General features: G+C 36.0%; 1 pseudogene; it reads left to right on the plus strand.

The window, feature by feature from the left end:
* The window catches only part of LOC128022820 (rho guanine nucleotide exchange factor 10-like protein), an 83,607-nt pseudogene that overhangs the window by 21,305 nt on the left and 44,695 nt on the right, over nt 1-17,607 (plus strand).

Here is a 17,607-nt window from a genome sequence, read left to right on the forward strand (position 1 = left end):
GCTGTGTAGAGATAAAAGCCAGTGTTCCTCTCCTCTCTACTCTATTGAGTGACCTCTTTGCACTGTTATCACACACTTCTGGTTATGTAATAAGAAGCCGCCACTTTAATCACTATTTTCCAGACCCCTTTGTCGTGGTCTGGTTCAATGTGTCAGAATGTGTCCATCTTCAGTTATTTATAGCAGCACATAGACACACAACCCTGTTTTTTCTAGTCCGCGCCACATCTCTCCTCCCTCGTGATGTCACTTCATGGGGCTCCTTGCCCAAACCAGATCCCATGCTCCCCCAGCGTACCTCAAAATAGACTCATTTTTCATCTTCTGCAGGCCCCAGTTCCCTAATTTATTGATGGAATAGGCTACCATTCCAGGAAGAGCACAGCCCTCTGCTGCTGTCACTGTAAAGCAGCACAAAGCAGTAGCATACTGCATATCTGAAAGACCCCTGTGAATCATGAGATGGGACCAGTCCACAGATGGGGGAGCTACACACAAGCATTTTTATTGGGGGGTGATAATTCATTTCTAATGGAAACATACTGTACAGTGATGTTATTAACTGTATTTGGACAATTTCACCCTCTTTTACATAATAATAATAATAATAATAATAATAATAATAGTTATAATTGTTTTAATTGTTATTATCAATTGTTCTATGATAATCAAGAATTTATAATTATTTTAATTATTATGATTTAAATATATTACTATTACTACTTTTACCATTTAGTTTTTATTATGATTATGATTACAAATTATATAATTATTATAATATATAACAAGTCCATATACTGTATTAATGGTTTTTACTTATTCTGTTTTTAATTTGAAATGCATATTAAATAATATCTATTCTATAGACTTCTGCCAATTAGACAAAGTAAATATAATGGACTACAGCTATTATTATTATTATTAAATTATAATTTTAACATAATATTAAGTTAATGTTATGTTTAACTTATTCTATTTTTTTATGTGAATTGTGTATATTATAATCAACATAATATATGCATTTAGACAAAGTAAATATAATGGACTACAGTAAGTCCTATTGTTATTTTTTATTTATATTATTATAATTAAATATACTTTTAACATACTATTATAAATACCTTTCTTATTAATATATATGTTTTTACTTATTCCATTTTTTATGTGAGTTGTGTATATTATAATGTACATAATATATAAATAATATATATATATATATATATATATATATATATATATATATATATATATATATGTGTATATTTAGATAATTATGTTGCAGTTTTAATTTGGCATCACACTTTGGTTCCTGGAAATGATCAGAGAAATGTTTCCTCTGCGACCATGCACATCATTTTTATATTTGTTTAAATGTGCCAGACAGATCCCTGCTAAAATTGTATGTGTAAAAGCACTCTGTTGTGGTTGTCAGTTAAAGAGTGCAGATTTGAATGAGAAACCCAGATTTTAGGTGCCATTCTGGCAACACCTTTGTTGTCTTTAGGTTTTGGACTTCTGTATTGTGCCTGCATAGGCCTCTGCTGGTGGCTGCCCAGCATGTGTGTCAGCTTACATATGACAATGTGTTTGAGAGAGATAGACTGGTGGAACTGGCAGAATAGCATGCCATAGTGTGGAAAAACCAGATCCCGTTACACCAACTGGATTAGTCTGGATTACAAGTCAGCACATTCACCTGAGGCCAAGGTGGGCCATGAGCCCAAAAACCTGTAGGCCTGCCTAAGGCCTTGCCACAGCAACCAAAAGAGCACGTCGACTCTTCCAGCTTGCACTGTAGGGGTTCACTGTGCCTTTTTTTTTATTCAAATGTGCCTGCTATTGATCAAGCTGTGCCAGTGACAGATGTCTCAGTGACTGTGTGAACTGAAGACCCTATTAAATTTCTAAAGGTTAGAGAGAGACAGACAAAACAGCGAGAGAAAGATGTAGAGGTGTAGAGAGAAGTGGATGCAAACCTAGACAGACAGTGAAAGACACAAAGACAGGAGAGAGAGCGGTACGAGAGAAATGGCGGTGTCAGAGACCGAGAAAGATCTCTGACAGACCTTGTAGCAGTACTTCGAGAATTAGGTTGAGCTGGGGGCCAACAATTGCCCACATCGCCCCAATTCTGCGCACAGGTCACCTGATTATGCGGAGGTGCTGAAAGGCCAGACAGTCCTGTGGTCTTCACATCCAGCTTTGGGATTTAATTACACTCCTTATTCCTGGGCTATTGGTCGGAAGTGTAGAGCAGATTCACCCCGGCTATTGATTCTGCAGGCAGAGACCAGAGATCGCAAAAATGAATGGGGATTCTTATCGATGGTACATTTCACGTCTAATGAGACACCTGTGTTCATTTCGTCACCCTTAAAGGGCTTCATATTTCTTAATGGCTTTATTTGGCACTCTGCTCCTTTTCCCTATAGCATTAGCCTGTGTGGCTACACAAACAATGGGAGATCGATCTATCCTGAGTATCGATTCTCTTTGTTAGTGGTGCTACTGAAGAGTATTGACAAATTAAAGTTTGGTCATAGACCCAAAGTCTTTAAAAAGTTAAGGCCTTTGATTTTATTTCGATTTGCATTTGGCCAAGTTTTCGAGTGAAAGCTTGGAACACAATCAGTCTGTCTTCCTCAGGTCAGGTATCATTCTGAAATCCGTATTTTATGTCATTAGGCCTTTAACTTAACGCTGTGCAGGTTGCAGATCTATTATCTGAAATAGAGGAAAGTGCATTGTAGGGGAAATGCTAAAGTGTTTTTATATTTGAGCGTAGCTCCCAGTGTAACCGATCCATCCCGACTCGATTACGTATTCAAATGATTCAGCACCTTACGGGAAACCCATATCCACAGAAATAGCATCTCAGCTATTAAGAACCCTGGAGTGCAGTTGCTTTTCACACTCCGGGGTTCATGCTCTGATAAAGCATGGCGTGCAGTTTAAGTACTGGATAGGTAAAGCTGGTTATTTTTGATTGACAGGAAGTATCATTCTGGGTCTGCCCCGTCTGTATCAGGAACTGCAGGAGTTGCAGCATGAGGTCTCTGTGGTAGAGCAGGTCACTCTGCTCGTGGGGACTTCATTGCCCCATTTACATTGGCCCATGATGTATTTACAGACATCCCAAGTCTCCCAAGATGTATTTCCTTCCTTGTGGGGGGGGGGGGGGGGATACCTCCCTGAAATGACATTTTGCAGGTTGGGAAGTCTGTATTTAGACCCTTCAGTTGGAACCTGAAGGGAGATGATGTTACACATAAAAAATATAAAAAATCAACATTGGGTGATTTAGTTAAGAAAGCAAGTTAAAAGTAATTGTAAAAATGGCCCATGAGCTAAAGTTTGTAATGAATCAATTAATAAATACATTAAATTAAATGTATATAATGTATAAACGGCCTATATTTGCATGTATTTGCAATATACATGTATAATAACTTCTAAAAATTCCAGCGACCCCAAACTTTTAATGTAGTTGCATTTATTATAATTAATAAATATTGTGAAATGTTAGAATTAAATTTCAGTTTTTCTATTTTAATATATAGTGTAATTCATTTCTGTGATGGCAAAGCTGAATTTTGCTATCTTGTGCAAAGCTAAAGCATATTGTTGTATGAATATGATTATTAATTGTGTTTGCGCACAAGTTATGGAATTGCACAGGTGTGTAATTGTAGTGTTTATATGAGAAGCCAGAGGAAAATTTCCACATTGGTGGATTATAAAGGACAATCAATCCATCAGTCCATTAATCAGTAGTTCAGAAATCATTTTAGTATGCTAATTTGGTGCTTCAGAAACATTTGTGCTAATTAATTTTATTTTCTCTTTCTTTTCCTTTTTTTGTTGTTGTTGTTTTTTCAGGACCCATTGATTAAATCTAAAATTAAAAAGAATAGCATTTATTTTAAATATTAATATTTTTAGAACCATAAATCTCTTTAATGTCATCAATTTAATGTTCTTGCTGAAAATAAGTACCAATTTAAAAAAAAAAAAAAAAAAAAAAAACTGACCCATCTTACTGACCCCAAGCTTTTGAACACCATTGTAAGTTAATACTGTATGTATAGTCACTTGCACATCAACTTATATAAGGTCAGCTGTGTTTTTTAATAAATAAACTGATTTTTCATCATGAAAAAGCCTAAGTGTCCAATAATAATAATAATAATAAAGAACAAAGTCCAGGGAAAGATCAAGGTAGATGTTATGAAACAGCAATACAAAAGCTGTGTCAGTCACACATGCTACAACCACGTGGGGTAACAGTGTTTTGTAGCAGAGTTCGCAACCAAAGACATGGATCATCAATTGATTATCATGGCATGCTCTTGATAGTTGGATGACAACATGGGAAAACCTTCACAATCTGATCCAGAGTTAATGTTCAGATCGGAGATAGCTCTGAACGTTGTGTCTACATAGCACAATGCTTCTCTCAAATCAGGACAGCTCCCCTGATGATTTGACAGCCAGTAAGCCAGTACAAAAACAGCTAGATTGCTTTTTTTTTTCACCTCTCAGCGTTGTGGGTAAACAGTAACAGAGCTTTGTTTTGCATGGTTTCCTGACCACAACCATGCCTTTGGCCTCTCTCCAAATGACTAATTCCTACCCACAAACTAACCAGAATATAAATGTGCAGCAAATAGAGAATGAGTGAACCTCTGCAGACCTCATTGATTTTGGAGATGTATTTCAATTGGATTTGGCTTATGGGAGGTGAGAATAATTTTGTTTATGACAGGGAAACCTTTATTATTTCATAGTTAACATAACAACAAAACATGAAAGATGCAGTTAATGTGATATGATGCAATGGTTTTCACCTGGTTACAGGTCTGTTCTGATATGGTCAGCTGTGCTAAACAATGCTAAATGAATAATAATAAAATACAACTTACCAAAGGTGACAGCAAATATTTTATATATTGTGTTTACTAGGATTACAATTGTCTTTCTTTGCTGTGTTTATAGAATCTGAACACCACTGTAGCACAGGACTGGTATTTGGCTCTGCAAAGGCTAATCTGCATCAAGGAGGACCAAATTTAGAGTGCCAACAAGTGCCGTTTACGATTACAAGCCCCTGGCAGACCAGACAAGTGAGTAACCCTAACCCTAACCCTAACCCCAACCCTAAACAAAGTCTTCTTTGCATTGTGACAAAGTTGGTCATTTTTCTTCAGCATCCTCGACAAGGTGAGTTCACATTTTGATGTGTTCAGGCATTTGTTGTAGCCATATCTAATTCAAAAAACACATTTTCCTAATTTCCTTGTTCTCCTGATAGATTGCATTTGCCTCAAGAAAGTTTGTAGTAAGACATGATGCTAAATGGATTTGATATCTAAAAAATAAAAAAACAATTTCATCTCGATTACATCACTGCTTGATTTCAGGCTGGCAGTCTTGTACATTCTCTGGAGCAGGTGATCCCAAGTGGCACTGAAACATAATTGCGAATTACAAACATGTTAATGTTCATCTGCAACAAAGTTAAGACGATGAAGGATCTCGGCGCCATGTTAATTTCCCCTAATGAAAGCACATTACCTGGCTTTATTTGTGTCATGCGTTAAAAACCTGCCCCTTGTCACGTTTAACGAAGCCAAGCAGCAAATTACAAGTCTAATAGCGTGATGGGAAGTCATTAAGTGATAGTTTTCAGATTCGGGAGATCAAGGAATGCTGGAGGTAAAGTTACATAGCCCCTTTCAGTCTGGGAAGTGCTACATTATGGCTAGTCACAGAGCTTATTCAATTAATTTAACTTAGTCTGGGAGCTGCTGTGTCCAATTTGGAGCCAGTAGTGTTATTTCTCTTTGATGCGTAGACAGGGACTTTAATGTACTCTTATTATGTCACATTAAGAGTCAGTGAATGTAAATGTGTTGAGGCGGAGGCTGCACATTTTTCACAGTGCACTGCACCTGAATGTGCTTATCTTGATGATGCTGCGCGAGAGCGGAAACTTCACTCATAGAATCGGCCATGGAAGGAAGAGAAATGAAGACAGATTAGTGGAGGATTCAACTAAGAAAAGATCTGAGTAGATGGGGAGAACATGAGAGGAGAGAAGCAGAGAGAAAGAAGATAAAATGTAAAGCATAGAGCAGCTGACGTTTCTTTAACTTGCATGTTCTGTTAAGATTATATTTGAGGACTCCAAAGAGACTCCAATGATTTACATGTAAAAATAATACTTATAATACCTTTATTTATTATTAAAATAAAAATTTCATCAAGAAATCTGCCATCATTTACTCACCCTCTGGTCATCCTGTAAGAGATTCTTGTTTTGCTACGGTCACATTCCAAAACAACACTGCATGGACCCCTTGATCTTCGTTGTATGGACTTAAAGACATTTTTTCCACAGAAGAAAGAAAGTTATACAGGTTTGGAATGATATGAGGGAGAATAAATGATTATCCTTTTAATAAATGGTGCTGTTTTCTTTTAGAGCCTAATGACATGAGGGTTAAAGCCAACTCGCATGTTCACGTGAAGGTTCAACACAAGAATATATTTTATTTGATCCTCACTACCAGGATACAAAGATAAATAGTGCCTTGCAAGCGGATAAAAGGTACATGGGACTGATTTTCTGCCTTTGCACATGGAAGAGACTCAGCAGAACGTTTAATCTCTGTGTGCTTTCTCAGCCTGATGTGACAGCCCAACCGGCCCAGAGCGGCTCAGTACCCTGTAGTCCTCCCAATGTCTTGCAGATCCCTGCTCTTCAGGCCTGCTTGGTTGGCTCACGTTCTGCAAAACCCAAAAGAGCAATCTGCTCAGTCAAATGTTCACCAGAACCTCTGCCCAGCTTCCAGAACAGGCATACTACCTGAATTTTCCATTACCTTCATCGGCTTGCTGTGATTTCATAATGCATTGATTTCATTACTACAGGAAACTGAGATCGTTCAGTAGTACAGGAAACCTGTTCGTATTCATAACCAGTAATTTTTTTTTTTCAGAATAGCAAAATTTATTAACCATTCCATTAATGTTTAAATGAATCTCCAGTGTGAAATGTGGACTGATTCCCCAAAAAAACGATTCTCATGAACCAGCTCTTTTACTGAATTAAAAATACAACAAAACCAATAATATTTTATATTTAGCCACCATAAGTGGTGCTTCAAGAATTTAAAATATAGTCTGAATTTGATTTTTCCAAACAACTGATTCCATATGAGCCAGCTCTTTTGTGGTCAGATTCCCAAACTTAATACTTTTTGTAGCCGTACTTTTATTGACTTCAGATTATATTTTCGGAGATTAAGATATGGATGTCTAACAATTTTCTGTGCTTGAATTGTTCTTAAACTGAAGTCATGCTTCTCTGCTCTCCCCATCAACTGCACAATGCATGTTTAGCTTTGTCTGATGGTGTTGGGCTGGAGCTAAAAAATATATTTGAGTCATTTTTCATGCCAGCCTGTTGTTTGAGGCTTTTGTGCAGAGCACTGTTAAGACCTCATTCTTACATCTCAGAAATATTGCACGTATGTGACTTATGTTGTCTTTTTCCATTGCTTTAAGTAAGATTAATTATTTTGTCTTCTCACTTTTAGACTACTGTAATGTCTTTCTCACTGGAGCTAGTCAGGGGCTAGGGTTGCTGACCATGTAACCCCTTTTTTGGCATCGTTGCATTAGCTCCCGGTAAAATACTGTTAATTTTAAAATCCTTATGTTTACTTAAAAGGTACTGCTTGGTCTGGCTCCTCATTACTTGGCCGAGCTTTTAACACCTTATTTACATGTTTGTATTTGTAATTTGAGTTCTTCTCACAGTGGTCTTAGTCATTCCTAAAACACAGCTTCGTTCCAGAGGTGACAGAGCTTTCTCATCTTATGTCTACAAATTGTGGAATTCTGACATCAGGGAGGCAAATTTAAGTATTTTTTAAATCTCATTTTAAAACATTTTACTTCAGGATTACTTTAGCTTACTACTTTTAGTGTAGTCTAAATTTGAATTCTAAATGGTTTTATGAGCCAATTATTTTTAGTGAATCAAAAACATAAAATGCAACGACATTACCTGATTCCTAAATCATTTGTAAAAAAGTTTAGTAAATAGAATTATACAGTGTTGTCTTGTGTTCTTATTAGTTGGTGAATCAAAAACAAAGTTGGCAACAAACTTCTGAGGGCACTAAATACTAAGAATTTAATTTCTTTTTTGCAAACGTACTCTTCAAAAGTTCTAAAATATCCTTAATTGAACTGGTTAATGAATCAGAATGGAATAAGATAAGAAACTTTATTGTCATTATAATAATAAAACAAAATTTGTGTGGTAGCTCTCTGAGACTAGAAGCATTGAAAAAACATAAGAATAAACAAGATATAATTTAAAATAGAAATAGAAAATAGAATAGAAGAAAATAGAATAGAACCTAGTAGCGCTGTCAAAACTATAGTGCTCATTTGGCTAATGCTAATTGAGTCCGGCTCACAACATTTCCTGATTTGGTTTTGCCCTCTTTCCCCATTATTTCCTTTCCTCTTACCACTGGTCTATAAATAAAAGGTGGCAACCAGGCCAAAAAATTCTGTTAAGGAGAAAATAATAACATTATTGGAGCGAGGCACAGAAGAAAAGGAAATAAAGCTTTGAATACAAAAAAATAAATAAAAATAAAATAAAAACTAATTTAAAAACTTTTTCTCTTTGGTGCACATACACAAATCCTCTCTCTCTTTAGCTACCCTTCTCTTTAAAAACACACACACATACAGACCTGGGGAGAGAGACAGCATGCATCCATTGTTCTTTGTTTTTCACCCGCTGTAAGTCTATGAGCCTTCATCAGATAACTCCTCTCAGCAAGCAGCTAAAGGGGACGATGACACATGGAATTTCAAAGCGCTGGCGCCACTGAGGCTGATGCACATTCAGGAAACAGAATAATTAACATCACCCATTGAACTTGCTGCAAGTCTGCGTATGCACCTATGTATTCTGTCTGTTACACATTGACAAAAACACAGCGGGTTGATTGAGAACAAAATATGAATATAATATACTGACAGATGGCTGAAACAATGGCAAGTCTTCAAGTCTTTCATACTAGTATGTTGTTTTTCTTCTAGGTCTACTGAGATCTGTTCATGCACTGTTTTTAAATCAACTTTTTAGACACCTTTTCTGTTGTGCCTAGTGCTTTTCACACCTGAAATTGTTAATATAAGAACATCCATACCCCGTCCTGGATTAGTAAATCATTCTGGGTTTCCAGGTTTTCCATGGTTTCATTTTTTAAACCATGGCTTAATGTTCTTATTTACATTAACATTTAAAAAATGTAGGCATTTTACATGATGCTTTTCTTAAAAGTGACTTGCATTGCATCACATTTTATCACTTCATACAAAATTATTTCCATGACCATGGTGGCGCTACTGACTGTTTGAGCTTCAGGATTTGCATATTTATGAAGTTAGCCTCATTTGATTGGACAAATACAGATTGGCCACACAGATTCTGTTTTTTGAAACACTAGAAATATCTCTCAAACATTTTTTTATAATGATCACTCAATTTAATTCATTCGCTTTTACTGTCTCGCTTACGCACTGAAATTAAACCGTGTGAAAGCATATTAATATTAAGGCAGTTTATGATTGGTTGTCTGTGGCGAAACAACAAAAAACATTGCTAACCCATTGTGAGACCTAGAGTTTAAAAGAGGCCTTAACTTGGTTTTAAAAATATGTTAACCCAGGGTTAAGTGTGAATTTGACAGGTCAATTGATCTTGGACTAATAGACGTAGGGTTTGTAGAGCTTATAGGCATAGAGTGGTTACTCCAAAGCCACTTCCTGTGTGATTTACAGTCTCCTCCAGTCAGCACAGAGAAGAGCTGAGTGTCTTGCTTCCATTCCACCATCTGTCCTGTCATTCTGCATTAGTGTCACACACATGCCACAGCGCTGACCTGCAGCCATAAATCAGTCTGTTCTCTGCTCTCCGTTCTGCCCTTTCTGCCTGGGAGTCTGCCTCTTCTGCTGTTTCTTCATTCAGGCCGCACAGAGACACACAAACTCGCACACCCTCTCACATCCACCCAGATTTTCAATCAGCCTGCGGTAGGAACCCAGGGCCGTTCTGTTTATTGTGTTTAGACTGACGTGGTTTCCCAGCTTTATCCCAAGAATCAAATTTAGCATGGAGCCCACTTACTTCGCTCTGAACAACCAGCCCTCCCCATCCCACCTCTTTTTGCTTATTTTCCCCTGTGAAGTGAAATCTGTGAGTTGTTGTTTGCGTTTGCCGTTCTGGGAAGGAGCGAAGCATCACCTGAATTTCATTTGGAATTCGCTTTCTTTATCTTGGAGCATCTTCGAAGGTTTTACTTCATACTTCTGTATCTGTGTATTTGCTCTTCGTGCTTTTCTTCCTTCCTTTTTCCTTTCTCTTGGTCTCTCTCTGACTTGTTCTATGTCTCCTGGGCTAGAAATGAATGTGGAGAAGGCAGAGGCTGCTGGCATGACAGTAGCCAAGGCTGGCGTCATCGTATTCTCCAGTCATTTACCTTCTAATGATGTTTGAATGTGAATTGCATTCCGTGTCCCTGAGCCTTTACTGAAAGACTCTCTTTAGCAGGCATAGTGTTAGAAATGAAGTCAAATCATTTTTATTTTTATTTTTTAGTGTAGAAAAGGTTCCGGACTCTGAACAAGAAAGCTGGAAAGCTGTATTACGGAGAGTGCAGAGCTGCTGTTCAGCTTGTAGTTTGCGTATTGCTTACAAAAACTGCACTCTACATTTTTTAGTATTTTATAAGGGCAATCATAAAAATTTTATCTGGTTTATAATTTAGTACTTCCCTTAAAAAGTTAGTTTGCATAAGTGTATTACAAAATGTAATTTATGTGAATAAATTATATTCAAAGAGCATTTTATCTCACCTAGATGCTTTTGTTGGCATCTGAGATTATTCTATGAAGAATCTTTTACTGGACATCCATAGAACTTTTCCATTGCAGTGTTTTATTTATTTTTTTTATTTATGATTATTATGTATTTTAAACCAATCATAATCGTTTGACTGATTCTGCAAAGGGTATGTCAAAGGGTATGACCTTATGAGCACAACTGTCCTTCGTAAGAACAGACTACTAGGGATACATCCTAGGTTTAGATAATAGAGTTTAATGATCAAATCCTGAATTTGAATCACATTTTCAATTTTAAAACTGCCATTCTTTAAAGTCAAATCCAGGTGGGTTTCTTGTGGCCGATCTCGTTTAATAACTCCTATTAAAAACCTCATCCCATCCAGAAGCACACAGTGCTCAGTCATGCTCAATCATTCCCTCCTTGTAGAAGGCATTGCTGAAAAATTCTGGTCCATTAACCTGGCTAAACATCTTGGCTTAGAATGCAGATCAGCTCAGCATGCTTACCTCATCTTGTGGCCTGACCCTCTCCCTCCTTCTCCACATAACCCCACATGCCACCACATCCACGCCGCTTATGGTCTCCTTTACCTTCACACTGTCTCTTTGATTTAATTAAGGAAGGCAAATGTTATGTATCTCCATACCATCTTCATCTCTGCTGTCTGATTTTTCCTCCTATAAGCACAGACTTCATGAAAAATAATACTCAGCACACAGATTCAGACTCGGCTTGAGATCATGCTGTATTGGGGAGAGTGGCAGCTGCTCTCCCTAGGGCTCATTGGTGCACTGCAGCAAAACTATTTCACTGTATTATTAATGCTGATAATTAAGGCACCACCATGTTGTGATTGTGTTTTTCTGGAAATTTTACAAGATTATCTAACTCAAAGGGCAGTGGCAGTGCTCCAATGTTGGTTTGTTCATTGTATCTCGCCACCTGTCCAATGTTTTTCTCATGTGCTGTAGGTCTAGCTGTCCTGTGAGCTTCACTGTTGTCTTCAACACTCCAAGTCCAGTCAGCAAGATCTCCTGGGTCAACCGGTTCCACTTAGCAAAAATAGAACTGAGTGAGTTTGAATTTTATACTCCACTAACTCATCATCACTCAAGGTCTATTGATCCAAATCACTGACTATGATTAAGATATAAATAATAATAATAATATATTTAATATTTAATCAGAGTTCATCCTAAGAGAAAGGCCAGAAAATGTTTGCTGCATGCAGTAAAATAACCGATGATAAAATACAATTTCACACTCTTATAGAATCAGAATCAGAAAAAGAGCTTTATTGCCAAGTATGCTTGCGCATACAAGGAATTTGTAGTGACAAGCTTCGAGTACACAGAGACACAACACACAGACAAAAAAGATGTTATACCATTTGTCAAATTGGTAATCTTTTGTGAAATTAATTTTATCCAGAGCCACATATATTTCCAGTACTCCTATACCAATACTTTTCAATAAACCAGATATATAGCTTGGTTATCTCATCTCAGCATTTACAATGTTGTGACTTGTTGGCTTCTTTTGTGGTTGTCACATCAGTGATAAATCAGAGTGTAGCCATGTTTTATTTTGGACTCATCAATGCATAAAACAGTTTAAATGTTTTAACTTTTAACCTCATTGTAAACTCTAACTCCCTGAAGAAATGCCTATTCATTTTAAGTAAAGCTAATAGAAATTGCCTCTCTGCCTCTGGTTTATTGAATAGTATTGGCATTGGAGTACTGGCAATATAAAATTAATTTCACAAAAGATTACCAATTTCACAAATGGTAGAAAATCTTTTTCTTACTTTCTGTATTGTCAAGCACAAAGCTGAGATCGCATCCTTTAAACTCACTATATATGTACACTATACAGTTATTTAAGTTAGGTTAAAAGGTTAAGGTTTTAGACAATAGACTATATTTTAATATAGAATTTATTAATACTATTAAATATAATCCTTAACAAATATCGAAATGATTTTTAATAGCGTACTTTTTCCTGATGTTGTGCCTCTTGTAGCATTTTAAAATGATTGATTTTAGTTTTTGTCTTATTTTTTTAATAATTTGTACATAATAGTACAGCATTTATATCATAAACTCATCCAATGTGCAATATTATAATGTTATAATACTATAGAAGTCTTGAGAGTTTTTAGTAAGAAATGCTCCTGTCAGATTTTGTGGCTGGTGGGAAAAGCCCCTATATTTTTGCATTGGTTTCGGTTGTTCATATGATTGTGAAAATAATTCTATGTAACATCTGGACATAAATGCATTAAATACTGCTATCAGGGCTAGTATGTCTTATAGCAAAGTATTTCCTTGAAATGGTCACATTGGGACATTTAGATTGTTGTAAATTGTGATAATGTTCATTGAATATAATTGAAAATCAAATGTAGTAGCTAGGATTGTTTCATTGTTGCACTGTTTAAAATACAGTACCTCTATCAGTCTGCAGATCATCAAATCTACTAGTGACTGATGGAGTCTGACTTCTCAGTGCCATGCTTCAGCAGTGTTTTCCACTCCGGCTAAAGCTTGACAAAAACAAAAGAAGTAGTTTGACTTGATGAGGGGCATGATCAAAGATTATACTATTCTACTTGATGGGCACACAGAGAAATAAGCAGAAATAGGGTGAACAGGAGCTACGTCTAGGATCCAAGAGCCGTAAGAGTCTGGAACCTGTTTTTACCTCTTATCTCAGATTTCCAATCATTCTAAGGTGTCCAAGCTTTTCCAGTTTTATTTATTTACCCCCCCCCCCCATTTTTTGTTAAATTATCTTTATTATCACAAACATAGTGGTCTTACATTTGCTGCCTATGGCTGTTTTTGAGCTGTTGTTGAAAAGGGTTTTACAGCAATAGGCAAATAGCAAAGTCAGTTGACACTAAGTGGCAGCATAAGTGGCAACATCTCTCCAAAAAAAAAAAAATAATAAAAAATAAAAGCAGCTAGAGAATGACAAACATTCCCGAGAGCCATTTTTTTTTTGTGCAAGAACACATTTGGCTTTTTCTGCATTTCTTATATGCTTTCCTGCTTTTTCTTGGCTCGTCAGACCTTGTCCCATCTCAGCCAAACTTGTTGACCAGAATGAGCTTATATTCGCAATTCACAGTGTAACTTTTACACTTCACTTTGCAGAGTCATAACCTGTCTCAATTGGAATGTGATTCTGAAATATACATCATTTCTGTACGTCAAAACATTCCAAGTGTTTTGTGAAGACGGGACAGTCGTAATCCAACCATTACATCCACACTGCTACTCATTTAACCAAATGAAATCACAATAACCGAAATGCTGCTGCAATTTCATGGGTGGCCTGTTGTTGCTGAGCTCTCGTTCGTCCTTTGAGGACATGTGGGTCTGATGTGGGCAGAAAAAAACCAAACCTTTGATTGTAGTCATTTGAGTCCCTTGCCCTCCTGACTGGCAGTGCCACTTCCTTGTGTTATTGATACCTATATTTGTCCATCCTATAGGTCCTCTTTGGCATGTATTGATCCTTATAAAAAAATCCTGCAGTCTTCCACCCTACCTGTTTTCTGCAATACGCCCTGCTGTTAGCTTTATCTTTTGTGTAATATAAAATGTACAGAAGCTGTTTTGTCTCTTATGAGAGCCATTAACAGGTTCTCGCAATGAGTAACATATGCTTGTATCTATAGAAAACAGGCTGTCAGAAAACAGTGTTTGTGATATTGTGGCAACATGCTGGGAACTCATGGTGCATGAGATCGAGAGCTTTAACATGACTGTGGATGAGTGTGTCCCGAGGGTTCCATAAATTATGAAGATTTTGTTCAGAGATTGCCACCACAACATGTAGAGCAGAGAAAAGGCCCAATTCTTTTTTCCAAATGCCCCCTTGATGCATGTCCACAGGTGCACTTTAATTAATATGTTTGACATGCAGGTTTCAAGGGTTCCCATTTCAAGTGAATCAGTTCTGTTACGACAGTTCATGTAAACAAATCTGATTCCAAATTGATTCATATGTCAAGCATTTTAGGTCTTTTATTTTATTTATTTATTTTATTTTTTAAAGCAGAATAGTTAAACTCTGATGTGCACTGCTGTATTTTTCTTATGTAAATTATCTTTTAATACCATCACCGTTATTTTATTATTTTTTTTTTACCTGAAAAATACCACTGTATTTAAATAAAAAAATCAGTGTACTTAATTGAATGCTGAATTGCTAAATTGGATTTTTTCTTTTTTTTTTTAAGTTTGAGAAATTCTTATGCTCACCAAGGCTACATTTATTTGATCAAAAATACAGTAATACCAGTAATAATGTGAAATATTATTACAATTTAAAACAACTATCTTCTTTATTTTCTTGCTTGTAGTCTAGCTAACTCTTCAGTTATGTATAGCTTTTAATTATTGTAGATTGGTAAACTAGGTTCAAAGTAGCTTTCTTTAGCACTGGGCTTGTGGTATGTTTATATTGTTAGTAAATATATGCACATGTACAAACGCAAAAGAAGGGATATTTTTCAGAGTTGATAGGAAAAAGCTTGGAAAATAATTTTTTTTGGCATGGCAGGAGGGAATAAGGAACTCTCTGATTATTTTTGTGTGTATCTACTCAGTGTTCTTTGTGGTAAAGGATGTGACTGATAGTAAAGCACTGTCAATTAGGCACGGGGCCGAATAGTGGTGGATCACTGTTTGTCAGCTGGAAGGAAAGCCAGTGGTAGTTTACCCCACTCCACCAGAGTGACACGCATTCAGTCTCCACTCGCTCCTGATCAGTGATCACTGCTGCGGTCTGTCTGGCATGGCTACATAATGAGAGAAAACAGGACTTTTAGAACAATTCTGTGAAGTGCTAGTGGCCTAAACCTGTCCATTCATTCACTAGATGGCTTAGCAGGAATAGCATCTACGGGAGTCATAGCAACTGTGATCCCTCACCCACCCACAACTTTTCTCCGACATTCAAACGTGACCGAATTACTGAGCTTTCCGTTATCAAAGCATTTTTTGAAACACATTGATGCTTTATAGAAAAAAAACAACAACAAAAAACATGGAAAATGATCATGCTAAAGTGAAAGAAAGGCCATAGAAGCCATTGTTTACTCTTGGTGTATTCCAAAGCTTTTACTTCATACAAAGAATCTTTTGAAGTAACTATACACTGCATTAAGCCTTATGCTTCCAAATGACTGATTTATTAATGGATTGTGACTTTTCTTCTTTTGTGTAGTACAATTTTGAATCGATTTTTGGTTTGTCATATAATATATAAAGCATATTATATTATATTATATTATATTATATTATATTATATTATATTATATTATATTATATTATATTATATTAAATTATATTATATATTATGGTGAATTATAACAGCATTAAACCATATTGGTATAATTCACAATACGAAAAATAAGTGTGCATTTTGTTATGATCTATAAATACTAATAGAAATTCAATAAACAGTTGTGCTGCTCAGCATTGATCCCTGAAGTGTTGAGCAACATCCTGTGAACTCTTTTGATTCGCCTGTAGCTTTTACTGATTTTGTCAAAGTGCTTATAGATTGGTCTTCTTTGTAATTAATCATTACAGAAGATTTAAAGCCCACCGCTGTTTGTCGATAATGCCAAAGCGTAATTAAAATGAAATCCCTATTATGTGATGCTTCAGTATATTTGCTAAGCTCCTTCTGGGAAAAAATGGTAAGGTCCACAAGTGGTTATTAGCTATTATTGGGAATGACAAACAAGTTTGATAATGTTCAGTTTGTTGTTTTGGAGTACGTAGCTGTTAATTAAAAATGGTGTATGCACATTATTTTCTAAATATATGTGCCTGCATTTGCTTTCATGGTGTCAAGGCAGCAAACCACTGATGAAAGAGTATAGTAGTTAGAAAGGCTGTGGTTCAGCTATTCACAGCCTCACTGTGTGGCAGTTTTCTGGCCTGTTCTGATGAATGTTTTCAATTATGTGTTAAGATGGCAATTTGAATGTTTGAGGAAAAAACAATATATGAGCACTAATAGTTTGACCACTACAATTAGGGGTAACACTTTAGAATACGGTTTCTTACTTACTACATAACTAATAAGGAATTATTGAAGAACTAACAGGTGATTATTCATTAACACTTAACTCACTACTGTTAACTACTAAGAAAGATGTGTTAACCAATCAGTATGTAATATAATTTTATGATTGTGTTAAGTAACAGTTAGCTAATCAGTAACTAATATATTCTGTGTTACCTCCTGAAGAACTACTATTAATTATCTACTAGTTAAGGTTCAAGAAAAATAACTATGAAATAACTACTTCTGAACAGTTATACACAAAAAAACACTATAATAATCAGGCTGTGTCCAACAAATCAAGTACTTGAGTAAAAGTATAGATAACCCCAATAAAATATTACTGCAGTAAAATTATAAGTAAGCCTGTTAATTTTCAAAATTACTTGAGTAAAAGGACAAGTACAAAGTACTACTACAGTAGCAACTTTGTTACAGCCCAATTATTAGCCTATAATGGAAATGAAATATGGATTTTGTTTGCTTCTAAATGTTTAACTTTTGATTATGAAATGTTTGTTAAATTAGTTAAAATGTGGGCAGTATACATGTTAAAATGGAATAAAATATGCTGTATT

The sequence above is a fragment of the Carassius gibelio genome, chromosome A11, assembly GCF_023724105.1.
Source record: "Carassius gibelio isolate Cgi1373 ecotype wild population from Czech Republic chromosome A11, carGib1.2-hapl.c, whole genome shotgun sequence".
Lineage (NCBI taxonomy): Eukaryota > Metazoa > Chordata > Actinopteri > Cypriniformes > Cyprinidae > Carassius > Carassius gibelio.